We start from the raw sequence: 18121 nt of genomic DNA on the forward strand, positions 1-18121 counted from the left end.
CTGCCCTAGACGCGGATATAATGGAGGGCGCGGGTGGTGAGGGTAGTGTCGGGGACACAGCCCTTTCTATTCTATCGCCCTAGACGCGGATATAACTAAGGGCGTGGGTGGTGAGGATAGTGTCGAGGACGCCGCCCTCTCTATTAGTCGCGGATATTACTGAGGGCATGGGTGGTGAGGGTACTGTGGCGCAGATGCCGCCCTCTCTATCCTGCCGCCCTAGACGCGAACTGAGGGCGCGGGTGGTGAGGGTAGTGTCTGGGATGCCGCTCTCTCTATTCTGTTGCCCTAGGCGGCCGCCTAGGTCGCCTCTATGGACGTGCCGGCCCTGCACACAACCATCTCTAGGGTTTGCAGAGAATGGTCCAACAAAGAGGAAATATCCAGTGAGAGGCAGTTCTGTGGGCGCAAATACCTTGTTAATGCCAGAGGTCAGAGGAGAATGGCCAGATTGGTTCCAGCTGATAGAAAGGCCGTGGTCTGCAGAAAAGCATCTCTGAACACACAATGTTGAGGCGGATGGGCTACAGCAGCAGAAGACCACACCGGGTGCCGCTCCTGTCAGCTAAGAACAGGAAACTGAGGCTACGATTCACACAGACTCACCAAAACTGGACAATAGAAGATTGGAGCAACGTTGCCTGGTTTGATGAGTCTCATTTCTGCTGCCACATTCGGAGGCAACCCAAGCTCATTCTGGAAACGTAGCCCCGCGGACGTTTCTGGAGACCGCGATTTACGTGGGCGGAGGTACGTAAGGCCGCGTTTAGTTTTTTTCGAGCGAACGCTGCGGGGTGGTGTGGCGCCGCTCCGCCCCTCCTCTTCGCACTCGCCGGCCGACGGCTCGCCTCCGAGTGGAGGGCTTTTCCGATGCAACCAGTTTGTCCGCTTAGCTTACAGCGTTGCGTCGGCGGAGCGGAGGCCTCGGAGGAGGAGCCGGCCGCGGGACGACGACCGGGATCGAGTCTGGGGAACAGCGGTTCCGGAAATCAGGTAAGACGAAAAACGGAATCCGAAAAATAAGGGCGAGAACACGGCGGGATCCGAAAACACCGTCGAAATCGAAGACGAGGGCTTTTGCTTTTTTTTTTTTCTGGACGGCTTTTGCGAACCGTTGCTCGGGTTTAGGGAAAGAGGAGGAAGAGGAGGGCGGCCGAGTCGGCCGATCCGGCAGCTTTTCGCGCGAGAACGGCGCGAGCGTGAACGGCACGCGCTTCCAAGAGGAAAAGCGCGCACATCGGCCTCTCGCGGATCCGCGAAAACAAAAACCGCTCAAATACGTACCTCCCGGGACGTAAATCGCGGTCCGCAGAAACGTCCGTGGGGCTACGTTTCTACAATGAGCCTGGGTTGTTCGCAGGGTAGGGTCAAAATTTGGCATCAACAACATGAAAGCATGGATCCATCCTGCCTTGTATCCATTTCTGGTTAATATGTGGTATTGCTTTAGCATATTTGTGGCTCAGATCTGGCAAACAGGGGTGGACCGCCTTAGAGCCATCATTCCATGCAGTATGTGGTCCAGATGTAAGTGTCTGGTGTGGACCAGATTTGGGCCTGAATAAAAGCAAACTTTGGCCCAGAATAGGGTCAGTTCTGATTCAATTTGGTTGAATTCTGGCTAATATGTGGTATTGCTTTAGCTTATTTGTGGCCCAGATCTAACAAATAGGAACAGACCACCCTAGAGCTGTAATTTCATTGAGTATGTGGTCTGGATGTAAGTGTTTGGTGTAGGCTAGATCTGGGCCAGAATAAAAGCAAACCGTGGCCCAGAATAGGATCAGTTCTGGTTCATTTGGTTGAATTCTGGCTAATATGTGGTATTGCTTTAGCGTATTTGTGGCTCAGATCTGGCTAACAGGAGTGGACCGCCTTAGAGCCATCATTCCATGCAGTATGTGGTCCAGATGTAAGTGTCTGGTGTGGACCAGATTTGGGCCAGAATAAAAGCAAACTGTGGCCCAGAATAGGGTCAGTTCTAGTTCATTTGGTTGAATTCTGGCTGATATGTGACATTGCTATGGCATGATTATGGCCCAGATCTGGCAATCAGGAGCAGACCGCCCAAGTGCCATCATTCCATGCGGTATGTGGGTCGGATGTAAGTGTCTGGTGTGGGCCGAATTTAAGCCACAGGAATTTTGCCAACTGGGGTTGGTGTGCATCCAGGAACAGGGTTGGGAAAAACTGCTTTAAGTAACTGAAATGGCAAGCAAACAGCAGCACGGATATACAAGCAGAACATATTAAAACAAATAATAATTTGCATAATATATTCATGCCGTGGTGCATTGCTGAGAACTAAAGAACAACATCCATCACAGCATTGTTGTCCACAGATTTCACAACTTGCTCATAATTGAACAGAGACACTGGAAAGAAATACATAAAACTGTCTGGGAGTCTTGTTCAAAGCACTAACACGGACATAAGGCCATGCTTTAAGAGTAACAGAGAGATCATGCAGGGTAAAAATAAATGCAATTAATCTGCAGACGAACAAACCAAACCTTCCTGCTTTTTAGGTTATCTGTGTATATGTGCTTGTCTGTGTATTTATTAGCTGTTTTATGCTTACATTACATGTTTGAGCTTCCCTCAAAAGGGTTTTAGTTAACATATGCATTACAGGACCTGCTTTTTGCAACTCTCGAGGAAAGCGTTCGTTCATTTTGCCATCCTGCATTTGTAATCCATAACAAAATATTAATACGCTGCAGACAAAAAGCCTGCTGTAAAATAATACAGAAACAAGGAACGCTTCTTTTTTTCCAGTGGCTTCTCTACTAAACTCAGTCCTGCAAGACTTGAAATGAAACACTCGAGTCTTTTTTTTTTCTCCACCTAATGTCATTTCACTAAAAGATGCATTTATTTTTGATTGTGCGGCTGGATGAGATGATGGGTCATGATTATAACGTTGAAGAATATTCCCGTAGATGTGTGGTGGGAAAAGGACGCGTGACAAAAGATGCAGTAAGATGAAATATCCAGCACTTGAAGATTCTTGGAGCAGTTTAACATATCTACATTTAACATGTACAGCACTGTAAAAAATAATACCCGATATCTACACAATAAAATTGAGGTAACCGATCACAAGCAATATTATAAATTAAACTCTTCAAATATGGATTGAGTGAGACATGGCTCACAGAGTTTTGTAATGTACTAAACATGAAAAAAAATTAGATATGAGATTGCAGGTAAACCAAAGAAATTTTCAAAAATTTGGAAGCCCTTTTTTGAATATCTACCGACTGATCAATGAAAACTGATTGGTATGGAAGATTCTGAATCATAGCAATGTGAACAAAATACTAATTCTCAATAATTAGGTATGTATAGGTTTTCAATTATCCAATTTTATTTTTTATTTTATTTATTTACTTATTTATTATTATTATTATTTTTATTAATCTCTTTTCTTTATTTTATCATTTTTTCTTTTCCTTTCTCTTGTTATCTGTATTGATTTGTACTCATATGTATATATGCTCTATATGTCATGTACATATGCAGATATTTGGCTGAACTTGTGGATATGTGCAGATTTTTCATAGAGGAATATGATTAGGTATCTGTACAGTTGTGGATGTACATGTGCATATGTATCTACATTTCAAATATGTTTCTTTATTATTATTTGCTGGCATGGGGGGGATTTGGGGTTTGTTCTTTAAAATGTGAAAAACTTTAAATAAAATATAAAAAAATATATATATGGATTGAGTAACAATTCATTAAATTGGATTATTTAATATTAGTCATTTAAAATAAGTAGCTGTGAACAGTATTTTAAAAAATAGCAAATTATAACCAGAGTTATTGATTTAATTATTGATCGGTGTAACAGAAAATGATTGTGAATTTGAAAATGCAAATTTTAATCAAGTTGGATTTAATCAATATTTTCTCTTTTTTAAATAATTAAAAAATAATAGCTAGATTCTTTTAATAAAATTGATTAGATTTTATTACAGACATTTTTAAGTCATTTCAAAGCGAAAAAATGGGCTAAAAACAGGAAATTAATTTTTTAAATGAAGTGTTCATATTAAATTTAATACAATATATAAGGCCACAGAATGACTTTTTACAGTGTGAAGTCAAAATTATTAGCCCTCCTGTGATTTTTTTGATTATTTGTTCAAATATTCCCTATGCAAGGGATGTTTTTATACGAAAGAAATGCTCGCAGTATTTTTCTTCTGGAGAAAGTCTTATTCCTTTTTAGTTTGACTGGAATAAATGCAATTTTAATTTTAGAAATACGATTTTAAAAGGTCAGTATTATCAGTCCCCTTATGATTATTTTTCAATGGACTAGACACCCCCGGATAGCATTCGAATGTGGGCCTCTTTGGGCAGTAATGCAACACTGGTGGTATGTTCCTGAAGGCACACCAACAGTACACATTTTCAACCTTTCCCTAATCAAACACATCTCAATCAACTCATCAGAACTTTAGAAGAGACTCCAAAACCTAAAATGAATGGGTTAGATAAAGGAGGCTTCCAGAATATCTACTGTCCCAGATAGCATACGAATTCTGGCTGATATGTGATGTTGTTATGTCTTAAAAGGCTGATTTATACTTCTGCGTCAAACACCGGTGTATACTACAGCGCTGACGCATAGCCCTTCACCGTGGCCGTCGGCGTCACTGACGTGCACCTCTCAAAAATTGTAACTACACGTCGCAACAACGCGTAGCGCAAGCTCTGTGATTGGTCGGCTTGGTAGCGCTGACGAGTCGGGGCGGGACCGAGAGCCGCGCGAATGGCGCGAACCCAATGTAACGATTGTTTACAAGTGTGGAGTCCCGTGAAGGAGCACCGGATGGAAAGTTTTGTTTTGTGTTTACCTCATTGTTAAAGTTGCTGCACGTCCGCCAGTTCCTGCCTCAAAATGAGCGAGTTTGAGCCACTTGTACCTCCCGGAAGTGTTCAGGAAAAGCAAAACAACAGCGAAGAAACGCGACACAGAGGAACATTAACACCTCACTGCCAACTAGCGTTTCAGAAGTGTTAATGCAAACCAACCGCAGAAGTATAAATGCACAGCCACGCGCGTTGCATGCACCGTGGGTTACGCCGGTCACTTGACGCAGAAGTATAAATCAGGCTTTAATTGTGGCCCAGATCTGGCAAACAGGAGCAGACCGCCCAAGTGCCATCATTCCATGCGGTATGTGGGCCGGATGTAAGTCTCTTGTGTGGGCCGGATTTGAGCCACAGGAATTTTGCTAGCTGGGTCCAAACACTGAAGAGCAAATCCATCGATGCCCAAATCTATCTTCAGGTATGAATAAAGTAACCTCAATGTTGTGTTTTTGGATTTTTTACACCGATTTTCTAATGAAAACAAGCATTTCCAGGGTCTCCAGCAGGCATTTTGTCTTATACTGTATCAATTTCTGCTCTCCAACATGACGTTGAACTCTGCTCAGTGCACGCATTGCTCATGTATATTCAAGCACTTATTAAGAAAGATTAATGATGTTGGGTTTGCGTTGAAAATTGCCAACATGCCTTCAGAATTCTGCACATTCCTCAATCCTTATGCTACTTTTATAATTCTCAGCCACTAATTGGATTTCAGTATGTTTTTTTTTTTTTTGCAGACATTCCTATAAAATGATCTCAGAAAAGTCCAGATTCTGTCTGAGTGTTATTTAGCGCACAGCATGACAATCCTCGGGCTGCGGCGTGTGAGGATTTGAGTGAAGTGGAGGGAGGGAGCAATTGCCTTTTTGCCAGCTAATGGTTTACTAAATTAGGCTCCCCATCTGTCGACTCTTACAGAGCCACCTTTTCCTAATCTAGAAAGACAATCTTAGCCAGGAGATTTTGTAGGGGAGTGGGGAAAAGGGCAAAACCCTGGCTTCTCTTTCTTCTTTGCTTTTGATGTACTGTAATGCAGGGCTGTATGATACTGGAAAAATATGCAATGTTGTTGTTGAGTATTGCAGCATTATTTAAGTGCTGGTTTATTTATTTATTTACGTCACACTTTTAGATGCAAGCAGTCTGGGATTACATGATACTGAATAAAATACACTACCTGACAAAAATCTTGTCTTTGAATCCCAGTTGTAAGAGCAACAAGTAATAACCTGACTTCTAGTTGATCATTTCTAAGGTTGATTTTTTTTCTTAGAAACTGCATCCCAATCATCACAAATACTACAGAAGACCTACTGGAAACTGTAGAAAATAAAGTCATGCTGCAGTGGAAACAGAATGAATATTGTGTCTGACTCCATTATGAGTTTGGAGGACTGCATCCATACATCTCTGACATGACTCAAATCACTGATTAATAAAGTCATCTGGAATGGCAAAGAAAGCGTTCTTGCAGGACTCCCAGAGTTCCTCAAGATTCTTTGGATTGATCTTACCCCAGACACGCTCAATAATGTTCATGTCTGGTGATTGGGCTGGCCAATCCTGGAGCACTTTGACCTTCTTTGCTTTTAGGAGCTTTAATGCGGAGGCTGAAGTATAAGCAGGACCACTATCCTGCTGGAGAATTGTCCCTCTCCTGTGGTTTGTAATGTAATGGGCAGCACAAATGTCTTGATACCTCAGGCTGTTGATGTTGCCATCCACTCTGCAGATCTCTCGCACGCCCTCATACTGAAAGTAACCCCAAACCATGATTTCTCCTTCACCAAACTTGACTGATTTCTATCAGAATCTTGGCTCCATGCTGGTTCCAGTAGGTCTTCTGCAGTATTTGTGATGATTGGGATGCAGTTCGACAGGTGATTCAACCTTCAAATGATAAGTCAAAGTTGGTATTAGTTACTCTTACAACTGGAATCAATGACAAGACTATTGTCGGGTATTGTAAATTTATTCATTCATTTTCTTTTCGGCTTAGCCCTTTATTAATTCAGGGTCGCCACAGCGGAATGAACCACCAACTTATCCAGCATGTTTTTACGCAGCGGATGCCTTTCCAGCTGCAACCCATCTCTGGGAAATGTAGTGTAAATCAGATATATTATTGCAAAAATAATAATTGTGTGATATATATATATATATATATATATATATATATATGTAGCAGACTTCAAATGGACTTCCCTCTCAAACACGGTCACACACACAGATGAGGTGGAGAAACACTGATTTATTCCCTTAACAAAACAGTGAGGCACAGTCAGTATAGTTTAACACTGGAAACCCTCTCAATCCTCTGCTTCACCATCTGCGTGCACCACGCGACTCAGCAGGCACACAGAGAAATATGTATTTTACTATTTTAAACATTTAAATGCCAATAAAAACAAAATCACATAAATTGCATAATATAAATAAAATATGTAACATTAAATAACTGTTAATTGTAAATTGCATTTATTTTCTTTTGATCACTGATAAAATAAAACCCTTTTTGTTTGCATTAATTAAATTATTAGTTGAAAATCTGCCATGACACAATTAAATGACACCATTACTGTAATTTAAACTAATTTACATATTTGAATCCTTAAAATAACAAGCCAATAACCAAAACAACATACCTTAACAAAACAGTGAGGCACAGTCAGTATAGTTTAACACTGGAAACCCTCTCAATCCTACATGAAAAATACACGTGCAAATGAAAACTCTAAAATCACAATAAACACACCATTTAAAGTAAAATATACTCATCACAACAATACACATTACAACAGAAACCCTAAACAGCATTTTAGTGTCAAAATAAAATGATTGTAACTGCAAAGGGATAATAATTGTAGGATTAGAGGAGAGCGAAAATTACCTCTGCTTCACCATCTGCGTGCACCACGCGACTGAGCGCGGGCACACAGAGGGAAGCTTTAACATTCACCCGGTGTTACACTATTTACAGCCCCACCTACAACAAACATAGGAACTCTTGAAGTGAATAAAACAAAACATTAGATGCAAGTTTTGCTGAAGTTAACTATTACTTGCATATAAAAATAAATAAGTAAATAAATAAATCTCTTAAATGAATCGGCCACATACTCCCCCCTTAACTTCACAAAACTTGTACTACCACACTTTAATTCAATAAGGAAGCAATTAAGTCAAATAATTTCTGACAATTTACACCACTTAGTCATGCAACATACTTGTTACCCGAACCTCCCGGGAGAAAGAACAAATGAAAGTTGATCAGGCTTCCAGATATTCCCTTGCTAAAGAAGTGCCTCTTACACTACTCAACTTGACTACTGTGTTATTTTGCTTGCCTATATTCCTATGACTTGGCCGAATATCCTAACTTCTTAAAATAAAAGTGACTTGGTAACCCCTACGACGGCGTTGTGATTTACTCTCTGTGTCATGTTTTGAATCAGTCTGTTTACAGGTCTAACTAACCTACCAGCCCGTGTTCGTACCTGGGTTACGATTTTAGACACATTAGGGGGCGCACTGGAAATGGACAGAGAACTGGTGGATCTTGGACAGGGCACTGCATCAACTCTGGGAACACTGAGTTCTTCTGTCAGAGTTGCTGGAACGGTATGAGAATTGACTCCAGTACTATCATTTTCACTCTCTTGGAGCTGGATGCTTGTTAATTTCCTTTGCTCACCAGAATCTACTGGATCCTCCTGATACCCTATGTCTGATCCTCCTCTCACTGAATCGTCTTTTGCAGGTAAGGAAGCCACCCACTCAACGATCCGCTCTGTTTCTACAGGATCATTCTGGGTTAAGCTTTCCATTAAGGTTCCATCTGATTGTTCTTGACTGGATAGTGAACTATCACAAGACTCTCCTACTTCCACTTCAAGAGGCAAGAAATTGGCCTTCAGCATGAGATTACGGTGCACTACCTTTTCTCTACCCGTATTGGTGTTTTTGATGCGAAAAGTGTGACATCTAGAGTCTTTTGAGATCACCACATAGGGTATAGATTCCCACTTATCAGCCAACTTCCTGCGGCCTCTTTCTCCCTTATTAGCCAACAACACTTGATCTCCTTCCTCAATGTCACAGCCTTTTGTCCCCTTGTTGTAGAGTTCTGCCTGTCGTTCCTGACTCGCTCTCGCATTTGCTTGGGCTAAGTTAAGAGCCTCCTTAAGATCATCCCTCATCTTTGCAATATAGCTGTCATAGTCCGTAATGTCATCATCTCTCCCAATGCTGTGAAACATAACATCTACTGGCAGACGAGGTATCCTTCCATACATCAGGTAGAATGGTGCATATCCCGTGGATTCATGAGCGGTGCAATTATAAGCGAAGGTTAGCGTCTGTAACATCTGAGGCCATTTTTGCTTATCTCTCGGGGGCAATGCTCTTATCATACTGCCTAGTGTGCGATTAAAGCGCTCAGTAAGACCATTTCCCATAGGGTGATAGGCAGTTGTCCTCGACTTCTTGACGCCTGCAAACTGCAACAGCTCCTGGATCAACTCACTTTCAAAGTTTGCACCCTGATCGGCATGGATCCTCTCTGGGAACCCGTAGATGCAAAAATATCTGTCCCACAGTTGACGTGCTACCTGTCTGGCAGATTGGTTGCTACATGCAAAGGCATGAGCCATCTTAGTGAAATGATCTGTGACTACTAGTACATCTACAGTGCCACCCTTGCGATCTTCAGCACTCCAGAAGTCGATACACACTAGCTCCAGAGGCCTAGTTGTTCTCACACTCTCGAGCGGTGCCTTCGCTTCTGGCTCAGGCGTTTTGCTCACCACACAACGCTTACAGCACTTAACATGCTCTCTGACGTCTCGCTCCATTTGGACCCAGAAGAATCTTTCTCTAGCCAGGTAGAGTGTTCTGGATTGGCCTTGATGGCCAGCTTTGTCATGTATCCCTGTCAAGACTTGATCAGTCAGTGAAGTAGGAACAACATATTGCCATCGTTTCTTTCCTGTGAGCTGATCTTTACACACACGGTACAGTATCCCATCGAGGAGCTTTAGTTTTTCCCACTGTTTAAGAGTCTTCAGAACCCTTGGCGCCTCTTTTGTCCTCTCACGTCTTGATGGCCTTCTGCCACGAGTGACATAAGAAAGAACTCTGGCCAAGACAGGGTCTGCTAACTGTTTATTCTGAAGCTCTCCCAGTGTAAACATTGGTAATGTGTCCTGACCTGCTGGGACCAAGTTGTGTACGTCCTGAATGAGCCAGTGATGCACTTTATCCTTTGGTCCTGCACTCCACTCTGCCCGACTATCCAGTATGGCTGACACTTCATCCGAAGAAAGCAAGCATTGGGGTTCAGCAGACTGACACTGAGCACTAATGCGAAATGCATGTTGGACAACATCTTTCTTAAACTGCTCCGCCTGCTCCATCAGGGTCTCATACGGTTCAGACACAAGTCTCTGACTTATGCGTCCCTGAACAAAAGGTTGCCGACTCATTGCGTCTGCCACTACGTTCTTGCTCCCTGGGATGTACTGAATGCTGAAATTATATGGTGCTAACTTAGCAACCCATCTCTGCTCACACGCGTCAAGCTTTGGCTTCGTTAAGATGTAGGTTAACGGGTTGTTGTCTGTCCATACTGCAAAAGAATGACCTTTCAACCAATGGCTGAACTTTTCACAGATGGACCACTTTAGAGCCAAAAACTCTAAACGGTGAGCGGGGTAATTGCTTTGGGCACGTGTGAGGGCCTTGCTGGCAAATGCCACAGGACGGGCTCTAGTCTCACCTTCAGGGATCTGAGAAAGTACTGCGCCTAATCCATCCAGCGAAGCATCCGTTGATAGAATGAATGGACGATTGAAATCTGGGTGTGCAAGCACCACTGTTTCTAGGAGAGCGGACTTCAGCATATTAAAAGAGTCACGCTGTTCACTTTTCCAGTCGCTTGGGCTTAGCTTCCTCCAATGAGACAATTTTGCTCCGTTGTTCCTTTGTCCCTTTGGCGCGGCAGTCAATGCAAATAAAGGCTTGGCTATACTAGAGCAGTTCTGTATGAATCGCTGATAGAACATAACCATTCCAAGAAAAGCTCTTATCTTTTTCTGAGATGGTGTGACCCCATCTTCCAGCATGAGATCTCTCTCATCCATCGCAGCAATAGCCTGAACTTTATCAGGGTCAGCTGATACTCCTTTTTGGTCTATCACGTGACCTAGAAACCGCACACTCCGACGTAACAAGTGACATTTTTTTGGAGCAAGCTTCAAGCCATGAGCCCTCAATCGAATAAACACCAACTCAAGCCTCTTCAGTGCTTCACTCTCGTTCGGCGCAAATACTAAAAGGTCATCCAGATAACATAGTAAAGTCAGGAAGTTCTGGTCTCCAAATACATGCATCATGAGTCGCATAAAACTTGCGGGACTGTTGCACAAACCCTGAGGAAGTCTGTTAAACTCATAAAGCCCCATAGGCGTTGTAAAAGCAGTAAATCTTTTGTCTTCTTCTGCCATCTCTATGTTATAGAATCCCGAAGTGAGATCCATGGCACTGAAAATGGCGTTTCCACCCAGCGCAGCTAGACAGTCTGCCTGGTGTGGCAAGGGATGAGCATCCTTAGTAGTGCGGGCATTTAACCATCGATAGTCGACACATATGCGCAGATCTCCACTTTTCTTCCAGACAAGCACCAATGGGGAGGCCCATTCGCTAGAGGATTTACGAATGATCTCAAGCTCCTCCATTTCTGAAAGAACATGTCTGAGCTTATGATAGTGCGCTGGTGGCACTCGTCTATAAGGAAGCCTAAAGGGTCGATTGTCAACTAGATGTATACGATGGTAGAAACCATTCGCCTTGCCACAATCCAACTTGTTTTTTGAGAACACGTCTTCATACTTGCAGATCAGCTGCACAAGCTTTTCCTTCCAATACTGGGACACTTCGCATGCCTCTATGTTGAGGTCACCTAGGCCAAACGAGTCAAGTCTGTTGGGAGATCTTGAGTCAGAAGACGTGGCATTGTCATTCATGCAAATGGTAACTTGACTGGAGGATATCAGCTCATGACTGGCTGGCAATTGGGGGCTCAAGTCCAGGTCCTCGAGGGCTATACAAGGGGATACGTCTGCCAGTTTTGCATTCCTCCGTAATGTCACAGGCTTGTCACTAGCATTTAGAACTTTGACTGGCACCCATCCATCACTACTCATTGATGCCACAACACGGCCAATAACAACATTCTTGCTTGAGTGTGATTTAGCAGGCTCAACGAGAACGGCACTTCCTTCTGAGATAGGCACATTGGCAGGTAACTTGGCCCATACAAGGTGCTCTCGCTGGGGACACAACACTACAGCTTGGGTAAGTTTAGCTGTCCCTACTTTAGTAGGCATTTCAGTTCCTTTCCATCTGTGGAGACCAGACAACATGTTCAAGAACTGTGCGATATCATCATTTCCTGAACTTTCTGGATGACTCAGAACATGCCAATAGCGCTGCACATTTTTCATCTGGCTAATAATGTATTTGATGACATTAGTACCCAGGATCATTTCATCTCGCTGACCAGGGACAACTAACATTGGAACATTGACCACATATCCATACACTTCTATCTCGAGGTGACAAATACTTTCAGGCTGAACGTTGACTCCACCGCAACCGACAAGGATGATATCTGGTCTCTTCTCACTTGATGTAAGAACAACCCCTGCACTCTTTAACTTGCACTCAGCTTCCTTGTTTATGGTACAGGCCATAGACCCACTATCAAGAAGTGCACGTAATGTAACGTTTGCTCCGACAATAGAGACATCGGTGTAAAACAGACTGTCAGCTTTTTCCAACTTCATCACATTTTGAAAAAGTACATTTTTATCAGGGGTTGCCTTACAGCTTTCCTCAAATATCTGAAGTTCATCCTTGTCAATGAGGGTTTCATTCTCCATGCTCACATTGTCCCCTCTCCAATGCGAGCATACTCGTTTCCCTGAGAGTGTGAGGTACCAGTTGGCTGCGGGGTTGCTTCCACCACATTAGGACAGTCTCTACGCTGATGTCCGACCCTCAAACAGTTTAGACACCGCCTCTCTCGCATGCAATGTGAACGGGTGGAATGTGCTGGATCTCCACAAACACGACAAGAGGAAAAGCGAGCCCTATGTGTCTGAAAGGACCCTGGAGAATTATGTGCGGGCTGGCTGGTTCGTTCCAACACTCTCTCCAGCATGTTGAGGACACGTTCCAATGCTTCAGAATTAGACTGGGACACTTTAGCTTCAGAATGACTACTGGGGGTGCACGCTGTAGCATTAGCAGCAGTTAATTCACTTTCTTTTACTTCCTCTAAAACAGGAACTGCCTTAGCTGTAGATACATGGAGGGTGTGGGGCTTGACTGTATTGGGGATTCTACGACATTGGTTTTCTCTCTGATGTTCATCAATAGCTTCCTGGATTTCCTCAATAGACCATTTGCTCATAGGTTTGCATTTGAACACACTAGATAGCTCAGGGTCAGGACAGTTTCGTATGAACATCATGGCCACTTCTGCATTCATGTTTTCCATGTTACTGCCACTGTAAATGTAAATGACTGTTAGCCCGCTCTGCTGCAGAATTTAATCTCACCCAGTAATCTACAGGGCTCTCCTTAAATTTAGGCTGAGTGGCGTAGAAATCTGCCAGTGGCAAAAGGGACACAGGGTGGTCGCTAAAGTAGTGTCTTAGCATATCATAGATTTTCTCAACACTAACTGAACCAGTGCTTTTAAGCCCTACTTTAATGATATTTTTGGCTCTTCCAAGGAGATGACTTTGGATAGTGCTTGCTTTCTCTGCTTCAGGGCAGCTACTCTTCTGCAGATACAACTCCATTACATCTATCCACTCATTGACAGTGTACTTGTCACTCTCATCACCCTTAAACATTGGTGGTTCTTTAATGTCTGATCTCACTATAAAACTAACCTTAGAAGTTTCGAGTGAAGGTTGCCCTAACTGTGTTGTAGTTGTGGGTGTTGTGTTAGCGACATTTTGGCTAGCTAACAAGCGACCGGCTATGGATTCACCAATCTGACTACCCAGCTCTCCTATCAGATCTATTAATTGCTGAGTGACATTGTTGTTACTGTCAGAAGGGGTTGAACATGCTGGCTGCGCTAAATCAGGACACGGGCTCACCTCTGGTAACGAAACTGAACTGGGAAATAACAATTTTGGTGTGGCTCCTGTATTCCCTTCAACTCTGTACAAACCTCTACCCCTCCCACCTAATGGTGTGAATAAATCCGATGTATTTTGTCCCTTTTCAGCCATTATTAATGATACCACAAACTGAATTATGAGTTACTATTACAACTTAAACTTGAGAATATGTAAACCCAAAATAACCAAATGTACAAAATCTCAATTCAGAATATAGCATTGAGTGAAAAATCAAGTCACCAAATAAGTGTTAATGTCCAATGTATGCTGATGTCCAAAATGTGTATGTGTAAAATGTGTGTAATTGTGTATAGTTCGTAGGAGTTGTAGACGAATAACGACGTATGTGTGTGCAAATGTCCAATGGGAATCACTTGAATATCTGCTGCGTAGATCCTTGTCACACGGTACAGCACCAGGACGTCTCAGCACACTGCTTGACCCCGGCGATCGGCTGCGGCTGACCAATGGATCCGGGTCACGGCACCAGTTAGATGTAGCAGACTTCAAATGGACTTCCCTCTCAAACACGGTCACACACACAGATGAGGTGGAGAAACACTGATTTATTCCCTTAACAAAACAGTGAGGCACAGTCAGTATAGTTTAACACTGGAAACCCTCTCAATCCTACATGAAAAATACACGTGCAAATGAAAACTCTAAAATCACAATAAACACACCATTTAAAGTAAAATATACTCATCACAACAATACACATTACAACAGAAACCCTAAACAGCATTTTAGTGTCAAAATAAAATGATTGTAACTGCAAAGGGATAATAATTGTAGGATTAGAGGAGAGCGAAAATTACCTCTGCTTCACCATCTGCGTGCACCACGCGACTGAGCGCGGGCACACAGAGGGAAGCTTTAACATTCACCCGGTGTTACACTATTTACAGCCCCACCTACAACAAACATAGGAACTCTTGAAGTGAATAAAACAAAACATTAGATGCAAGTTTTGCTGAAGTTAACTATTACTTGCATATAAAAATAAATAAGTAAATAAATAAATCTCTTAAATGAATCGGCCACATATATATATATATATATATATATATATATATATATATATATATATATATATATATATATATATATATATAATCCCTAAGTTTTTTCATTTATGAAGGAGGACGAATAAAAGCATGCATGTTGTTTGGAAAATCACTAGATTAGTGTGTGTATAATTGAAACAATAACAGTCTTGAATGCCTGCAATTATTGTTGCGCATGGACAAATGAACAAAAAACAACTAATTTACTTTTTTAATTTAAAGCACATTTATGCTAATTAAACCTCTAGTTGCCTGTTTTCCGAATTTTTTTACAACTCCCCCCCCACACACACACACACACACACACACACAGAGAGAGAGAGAGAGAGAGAGAGAGATATCTGCAGCCTTCTCAACATCAACTCAATACCTATACTGACGGTTGCCAGATAATTAGGATTTAAGCTGAATTTGTCTGGATTTAGGTGTCAATCGGTTGCTTTGATGCTGGAACATGAAAAAGGAGAGTTTGCAAATGACCCAATTATTTTTAGGCACACGCTTTTGGGTCTAGAATCAGTCATTATTGCGCATTCGCTTGTTTTGACAGCTACTTTTTAAGCAGCTCTTTGAAAAGTTACTTGGGGATATCAAACTACAAACGAACACCCGAAAATAGCACAACAAATAAAACATTCATATCCAGGATCGCAACTCTTAATGTCAAAAAAATAATAATAAATCTGTCAAAGAACAAATAATCTCCTGGCAGCAAATATATACGCATCATAACACCCTGTTTTTGAGTTTATATTGTTTAAAAATAGCTCAATGTAAGAAATCAGAAACTTTTAATCAAGACCATTTGTTAATCAAGCTTTGTTTTTAATGTAAAGTGTACTGCATATAAATAAATAGCTAAACGCACACGCATATATACACACACAAACTCTCTATTGTCTTAAATATGAACTTGTTTGTTTGAACGTTGTATAAAGTCAACATCAAGATCATGCCGAGTTTGTGTTTGTGTTTTATTACAGAATTACAGCCTCAAATCTTTTAGAAACAAAGTTTTTATTTAAAGTATACTGATATTTTTACTTTCCTAACTTGAGTCTTGGGTGGCACGGTGGCGCAGTGGTAAGCACGATCGCCTCACAGCAAAAGTCGCTAGTTTGAGTCTCAACTGGGTCAGTTGGCATTTCTGAGTGGAGTCTGCATGTTCTCCCCATGTTGGCATGGGTTTCCTCTGGGTGCTCTTGTCCAACACATGCGCTATAGGTGAATTGGATAAACTAAACTGGCCGTAGTGTATTAGTGTGTGTGAATGTTAATGTGTATGGGTGTTTCCCAGTACTGGGTTACAGCTGGAAGAGCATTCACTGAGTAAAACATTTGCTGGAATATAGTTGGCGGTTCATTCTGCTGATTAGAGACTAAGCTGAAGGAAAATAAATTAATTATTAAAACTAAGTTGTTTTTTTTAGTCAAAGACCACTTTTGTTTCAGTCCTCGTGCAAATTAATAATTCTTTAACAGATATTAATATATTTTAATTATTAAAAGAAGTTTAAACAAGTTTTGTTTTCAACACGCTAAAAAACATGGGGTTATTTTGTTCTACCCAAATCTTGGGTTAAGGCATTTGGGTAATATTGGGGGGTTATTTTCAGAGTCTTGGGTAGTTTCAACTCAGCTCATTGGCTCAAATCAACTCACAGCAGGGGCTAACTGGGATACCAGGGGCGATTTTAGGATTTTCATGCTAGGGGAGCTCCTTATAAGGTTAAAAAAAAAAAAGTGTATATATATATATATATATATATATATATATATATATATATATATATATATATATATATATATATATATTTTTTATATATATATATATATATATATATATATATATATATATTTTTTTTTTTATTTAATATATATATATATATATATATATATATATATATATATATATTTTTTTTTTTAAATATATATATATATATATATATATATATAATAAATATATATATATATATATATATATATATATATATATATATATATATATATATATATATATATATATATATATACATACATATACAAGGTTGCAGACCTTGCATATGTATATTCTCCAGGTCTTCTGCAGACCTCATTTGTAACGAGTGCTTATTTGAGTTACTGTTGCCTTTCTATCAGCTGTAACCAGTCTGGCCATTCTCCTCTGACCTCTGCCATCAACAAGGCATTTACACCCACAGAACTGCCGCTCACTGGAGATTTTCTATTTTGCAGACCATTCTCTGCAAACCCTAGAGATGGTTGTGCGTGTAAATTCCAGTAGATCAGCAGTTTCTGAAATGCTCCGATTAGCCCGTTTTGTACCAACAACCATGCCACATTCAAAGTCACCTAAATCTGTCCATGCCTAAATGCATTGAGTTGCTGCCATGTTTGAGGCTGATTAGAAATCTGCATTGACGGGCAGTTAGACAGGTGTACCTAATAAAGTGGCCGGTGAGTGTACATATGCTTGTTTTTGAACCAATTCTCATATTAAAGAGTGTCAAACGACAAAAGGACGCCCTAAAAATGCACAATAAGTGCAACGTTCACATCCAGAATTGCATCTTTGCAGCCGTTTGCTCTGGACTGATGAATATAATGTTTGGTGCGACTGGTGATTCATTATTTGTCTGTTCTTGTGTAGCTTTTGTAATAAATGCGAAAGCAGGTACAATTATTTCATCAAGAAAATCCAAGAGGTTTTTATTGTAGCAATTAGCAGCGCAGAGACCAAGGTCTGTTTCTTTTATTGAATTTAAGTTAATAAGTCTCCTGCTGTTCGGCTAATTACTGTAACCCACACTTTTCTCTCAGTATATTACTCCTGCAGGTGCTCGCATTAATTGTTGAACATGTACGTTAGTTTTTTTTTTCTTCTCAAGTTTGGAAACGTAAGATTTGGACTCGCCTGAAATAAAAAAGTATCAGTGTCAGTCTTTGTTAAATCTTTTAATTGAG

General features: G+C 41.2%; 1 protein-coding gene across 1 annotated transcript in view; it reads left to right on the plus strand.

The window, feature by feature from the left end:
• lcor (ligand dependent nuclear receptor corepressor) overlaps positions 1–18121 on the plus strand; it is a 157159-nt gene that overhangs the window by 11971 nt on the left and 127067 nt on the right. The gene's annotated exons all lie outside the window — the stretch shown is intronic.

The sequence above is a fragment of the Danio rerio genome, chromosome 22 (genome assembly GCF_052040795.2).
Source record: "Danio rerio strain M-AB ecotype USA chromosome 22, GRCz13ab, whole genome shotgun sequence".
NCBI classification, from domain to species: domain Eukaryota; kingdom Metazoa; phylum Chordata; class Actinopteri; order Cypriniformes; family Danionidae; genus Danio; species Danio rerio.